This window comes from Benincasa hispida, chromosome 9 (genome assembly GCF_027475165.1).
Source record: "Benincasa hispida cultivar pf3 chromosome 9, pf3_genome.v1.1, whole genome shotgun sequence".
In the NCBI taxonomy this organism is placed as follows: Eukaryota; Viridiplantae; Streptophyta; class Magnoliopsida; order Cucurbitales; family Cucurbitaceae; genus Benincasa; species Benincasa hispida.
Window position 1 is genome coordinate 1,578,875 of NC_143486.1, and position 6,038 is coordinate 1,584,912.

At 30.5% G+C, this 6,038-nt stretch overlaps 1 long non-coding RNA gene across 1 annotated transcript; it reads right to left on the reverse strand.

Moving 5' to 3' along the window:
* Nucleotides 1-3,276: 3,276 nt before the first annotated feature.
* On the reverse strand, nt 3,277-4,975 carry LOC150033571 (uncharacterized). The gene is made up of 2 exons (XR_016532356.1): nt 4,780-4,975; nt 3,277-3,607 (listed from the first exon to the last, which is right to left on the reverse strand). It is a non-coding gene; the product is annotated as an uncharacterized LOC150033571 (long non-coding RNA).
* Between the last annotated feature and the right edge of the window lie 1,063 nt (nt 4,976-6,038).

A 6,038-nucleotide genomic window follows, 5' to 3' on the forward strand; every position in this document is an offset into this window, starting at 1 on the left:
AATGATACTATGCATTTCGTGGTCCGGTCTATACAAATCCTTTTATATAGAACACCCCCACTCACATGTCTCTACATGAATGATTAGGATCAGATTATTTGTAGCACTTTATAATAATTGTAACATCTACAAAGCGGGCTGTATTCGTAGTGTCACCAGAATAAGGTATCCAACCTTATTTGATCCAACCTTATCTCATATCTATCTACTATAGACCATTTAGGTTATCACTTAAACATGATCCACCTGCGTGTCTCTACATACATGTTTAAGCTACAGAAGATAACCTTGGATGTTAGTTTATTGGTTTTGTGGGTTAATGCTACTACATGTCGAATAAAATATCTCATATTTTATTAAATAAATAAAATAATTACAAACTACAGAACCCACGAAAATTGGGGCATCAACCCCAACATCAATTTTCTACAAACATAAAATTAGTTGAAATTTCAATTAATCATATGGAATGTTAAATAAATATATTATAATAAATTGTAAATTAATTATTAATATGAAAATAATTGAAATAATAAAACTTAATTTGAGTTCAACTCTTTGAAGGAAATCGGACATGAGGATTTCCATGAGCAGCGGAATGATCGTTCCAAATTCCATTTGTATTTGTACATTAACAATTACAATCAAGAAACGAAAACATACTGGTCATGCAACATACGAAATTACAACATGCTTTCTATAAGATCAAGGGAAAAAGAATCATACCTTTAAAGACTTATCTTCAATCTCCCTTGATCATGAACGCTCGAACAATCAACAAGACAACAAACCCGAACGCTTGAACACTACGACCGCAACACAGCACAATCACAGAAACCACGAACACAACAAACTCCAAGACCGTGAACACAGCGAGCGTCCTCCAATTACCTCAAACAATATCGAGTTGAGTATGACACCACCACACTGGCTACCTTGGTATTCTCGATGAAATAATCTAAAAGTCTGGGCTCTGCGTGGACTTGGTTAGAGAAAGAGACTGGAGGAACAGTCGTGTAAACGATTTAGCAAATGGGAGATGACAAGGTCTATCGTTAGACGATGCCCAATCATTTAGAAGAAGCTCCGCAATCGTTTAGCTATCGGCCAGTTGAGTGAACTATCGTATAGTGTCACTCCCGATTGTTTAGTCTCTCTTCAGCTGTTGTTTAGTAAATCTAATTCACTTAATAGCCACCGTGAGTAACTTGCCGAGAATAGAAAATCTCACAACCACTACTTCTAAATTTAGGAAAATATTTTTCCTTTTATCTCATAGTTACCATGAAACCACCAATAACCTCTCACTCAATTGGTTATTAGAGAAAAAGAGATGATTATCTAATAATTAATATTATTATAAATATATATGATAACCAACTTACCATATTATATATATAACCTATAGTTTTATTATTTCATCTCATGAAACATATATAAACCATAGTTCTTTTTCTATTTCATGGTCCTTAATGTAAATCTCATTTACATTAATCCTTCACTTGATGTATCTCATACATCATACCGATCATATCATATATAATCGAATTACCTCTTGTCAATTTGAACATTTCAAATCAACACCAAGAATTGATTCTCAACTTGAATCCATTGAGCTACCAAGGAGACCTTATAAACCTGTAGCTTGAAGCTCCAACGGTATGTGAATAACTGACTAAACTCTTTAGTCATGGGATCCATCGTTCGTTAATTGTCAGGCACTCCACTAAATATCGACAGCTGAACTCTCCATACTACAGATATATTAGGTGTACATATCAACCAATCAACAGTGCGAAACCCTTCACAAATCACTCATAAGTACAGTTGGGCCAATCCGTTATGCCCCAATAGTTACATCTAACTCCTTAAGTACCACTGATCCCTCTAATGAACATAAGTTATAGTCCTACTATGACTGAGTTCTCTCTTCTAAAGAGAAGTTGTGACTACTATGTTCAAGCCTCGAAATCAGCCCTTAAGGGAGCAATCTATCTACTTACCCTTGCTTTGGGGAAGGAGTGAATTCCATCTTATGTAACTGAGTTCTAAATCAGACAAGTCCCTAAAAAGGTAGGCATGTTGAGTTAACAATCTGGTCATTCTCACCCATAATAATCAAAGGACCGCTCTAAAAGGTAGAAGTTCTTAAAACACTCAGGATTGAGGTCATGTCACCTATGGTCGTTTAGATGAGATGTAAGTCTCCAGTATCAACGATGTTATATACAGAGACGAGTCATCTCGTGGTCCGGTCTTATACAAACTCTTTGTATATGACACCTTTGCTCACATGTCTCCACATAAATGGTCAGGATCTACCATCTGTAGTAGTTCACAACACTTTCAAACCTCTACAAAGTGGGTCGTATCTGTAGTGTCACAAGGATCAGGTATCCCTTTTCAACTCTTATATTACAGGCCTATTTAGGTTATCACTTAAGGCATGATCCACTTGTATATCTCATATACATGCTTAAGTTTACATACAATAACCATGGAGTTGTGTTTATTGAATATGAGTAAATGCCAGATAAAATAACTTTTATTTTATTCATAACAATGTATATAGATTACAAACTACGAGACTCTGGGAGAATTAGGACATCAATCTCAACACTCTTATCACCGATAAACTCTGAGAATTGAATCTAAATTTTGTTCTATTAGTAAATTCTTTGAAATATGATTGTTATATTTATAAAATGCCCCTTCTTAAATACTACCAAAATTAAAGAGGCCTAATGAGTCTTTTTTTCTTTTGGGTAACAACATAATATAAGTCTCTATAACAAATAATGTTAAATACTTTAACAGTTGGTTTAACTAATATTGAAATTAAATAGTCATGTGGTATATAGTATAGTGACTTGGGTTTGACTCTTGATAGAACCTTTTAGTGTATATATGTATATATATTTAAGTGGCCAATTAAAATTTTAATTTAAGCTAAAAAAATGTGGTTGTTGTGCTTGGTGTCATGGGGTGGTGCTCAGGAGCTAATTGCTGACCGTGTCGATGCTCAGGAGCTAAGGTCTTGACATCTGGTGAAGTAATAGTTGTGGCTGATATTCGTGATTCAAATGGGAAGTATTTCCACTTATCGCGATCTATCATGTTTGAAGGAATGACTCGACCTATTGACGATAATAATTTGTAATCCATCATCATACATTTATGATGTCAGTTTATAACTGAGATTATAGGTTAAAATTGTTGTATTTTTTTCAAAATCTCATATAAAACAGACAACTAAACAACGAAAAGCTAATTAGATGATATTAATAATTATATACTGTAATTTATAATATATTGCAACATTTCGAATAATTTACCATTACACAGCAACCGTAATAAAATACGATTCGTACACACACAAACATCAAAGTAACTAAGTAGTTTATTGTTTAGAAATTATGTATATAGATCACATAGTTTTCAACTATATATATTATATATAGATTTTATTGATCTTGAGTTGGATTGAATGAAGGGATATGGTATTATAGAAATATTCATGGTGGCAACTGAGAATTGGAGCAACAATCACAGCAAAAGCCTGGTGGTGGAGAACTACAACACATGCATTGAGGACACATTGGTGGATCTGCACATGCCAACAAACATATCATAATCCACCATATAACATACAATATATAACTTTCTTTCATGCTTTATGATAGATTTAACATTATGTCAACCTTTACATGTATCTTCAAAATTTTAACATTCATCCATAGATACTACTTCCACCTTCAAATTTCTTTATTTATTGTCTTTTTTTTTTTAATCAATGATTTAAAAAATCAAATCAAAATTTGGAAACTAAAAATGTAGCTTTTAAAAATTTGTTTTTGTTTTTGAAATTTAGCTAAGAATTCAATCATTGTACTAAAGAAAGATGCAAATCCTTGTAAGAATGTAGAGAAAATAGGTTTAATTTTCAAAAATCAAAACAAAAAATGAATTAGTTACCAAAAGGAACCTAAAGTTACTTTATTTAGTTTTCAAAATTTGGCATAATTTAATATAATAAAGGAAGAAATTTGGATGTAAAAGTAGTATTTGTAGGTTTAATTTTCAAAAAAAAAAAAAAAAAAAACTAAAAATCAAATCATTAATAAACAGAGCCTTAAGTTTTTCTGGATTGATTGATGATTTAATAAATAGTTTTACCAGAGTAGAACTTAAAGTTGAATGGGCAATATTTGGCTGCAACCTAGCTAGATTGGAACTTTTTGTTAGCCTAGTCGAGTAAAAAAAATAAACTTTAAAACATAAAATAAAATAAAATTTGCTACTTAACACGATGTGATTGGACAAAAAGTTTTGAGTTGAATTACATATTTTATTCAGGTAGATCAAACACTTTATGATAAAGAAATTTAAGGGAAAAAAAAACAAAAGACTAGCGTCCCATTTGGATTCACTCGAGAAAAAAGTATTTTTTTAAAAAATAAAAAAATTAAGAGAAAAAAGACAAAAGACTAGCGGCCCATTTGGATTGCCTTGAGAAAAAAGTATTTTTCAAAAAATCATTTTTTAAAACATCTCTAGCAAATACTTATACAAAATATCATTTGATTATAATAAAAACATTTGAAAATTTAAAGACCAAATCGACATATCTATATTAATAAAAAGGACAATCAAATTTTGAAGTAAACTATATCAGATTCGTCGGATATCATAATAATCTTAAAGCATCGTATTTCATTTTTCAAAACAACCCCGAAAACATTATCATAATTATATTAAATATGATACCAATTTGCTCACCTATTTTGGCCAAACGAGCTGCATGGGAGCTAGTTAACATGAGATCAGTGGAAGAAGCCACCATTAGAGCTATGAAAACAGCAACAAAAACAACATTGGTAGACCTTTGTAGAGCCATTTTTTAACACACACAAACTAAAATAATTTATCAACTCTCTGATAATAATAATATCCTTCTTCTCTTGTGGCTTCCAATAATCACACTCCATTTCTCTATTACTTATATATGCTGCTTGTTTTGAATCAAAGCAAAGCCCACTATTTGACTTTCAATGTTTTTCTCAACTTTTATATTCACTTATTCTCATCAAACTTATCCTCATTTCATATTTTATACCTCATATCTTGACTTTGATTTGGGTTTTATAAACAAATTTGAGATTTAATGTCAAAAGAGTGAGTTTAAGTTCACATTTGTTCACATTTAAGACTAAGAGTTTAACCATATTTTCATTATATGTCATATTAAGAAAATATCAATAATGTGAACGTATAATATAAATTAATAAGGATAATTACAATTGGTAGCATTTTTAGGGATAATAGTCAAGTGTATAACATCATTTAAAAAAATTGCATATATAGACAAGTCTATAAGCAATAGACTTCTATCGTTGATAAACTCTTACCAGTGATATGGTCTATCACTGATAGACTATTTAAAATTGGCCCTATTTACAATTTTTTTTACATTATGTTATATCTGCTAATATTTTGGGTCTAATGTCTATATTTGCAATTATCCCAATTAATAATTAACGAGGTATAAAAACTTATTTTTAAGTGATAAAATTATAATTTGTGCTTGATATTTTCCTAAAATTGTATTAAAGGCATGCATATCAATCTTGTATCTAACCAAAAAATTATTCATAAAGTAGTAACAAAGACATCAAGCTATATATAAAAATGTTCCATTAAACTCAAGCACAAAAATATTTGAACATAGCTGAAAAATCAATTGAACTTAATCAACCAAAATCCTTAGGGAAAACTAAAATTCTCTTGGTCTCAAGAAAATTTTAACGGAATAAAAATTGATCAAGCATCAATAAAGAATATTAAATTTCTCATTTATTTAAGTTTAGCATTCAATTTCATAAGTTAAATATTTGAGTTTTTTTTTTTATTATAATATATATAGTGGAGAAATCAAACCTCTAACCTCGAGGTCAAAAGTACAAATTTTCTATCTTACTATTGATCCCTTGTCTTTTCCATCCATTTTTAATATGTTTTTGGTAATAAGATAAAAATCT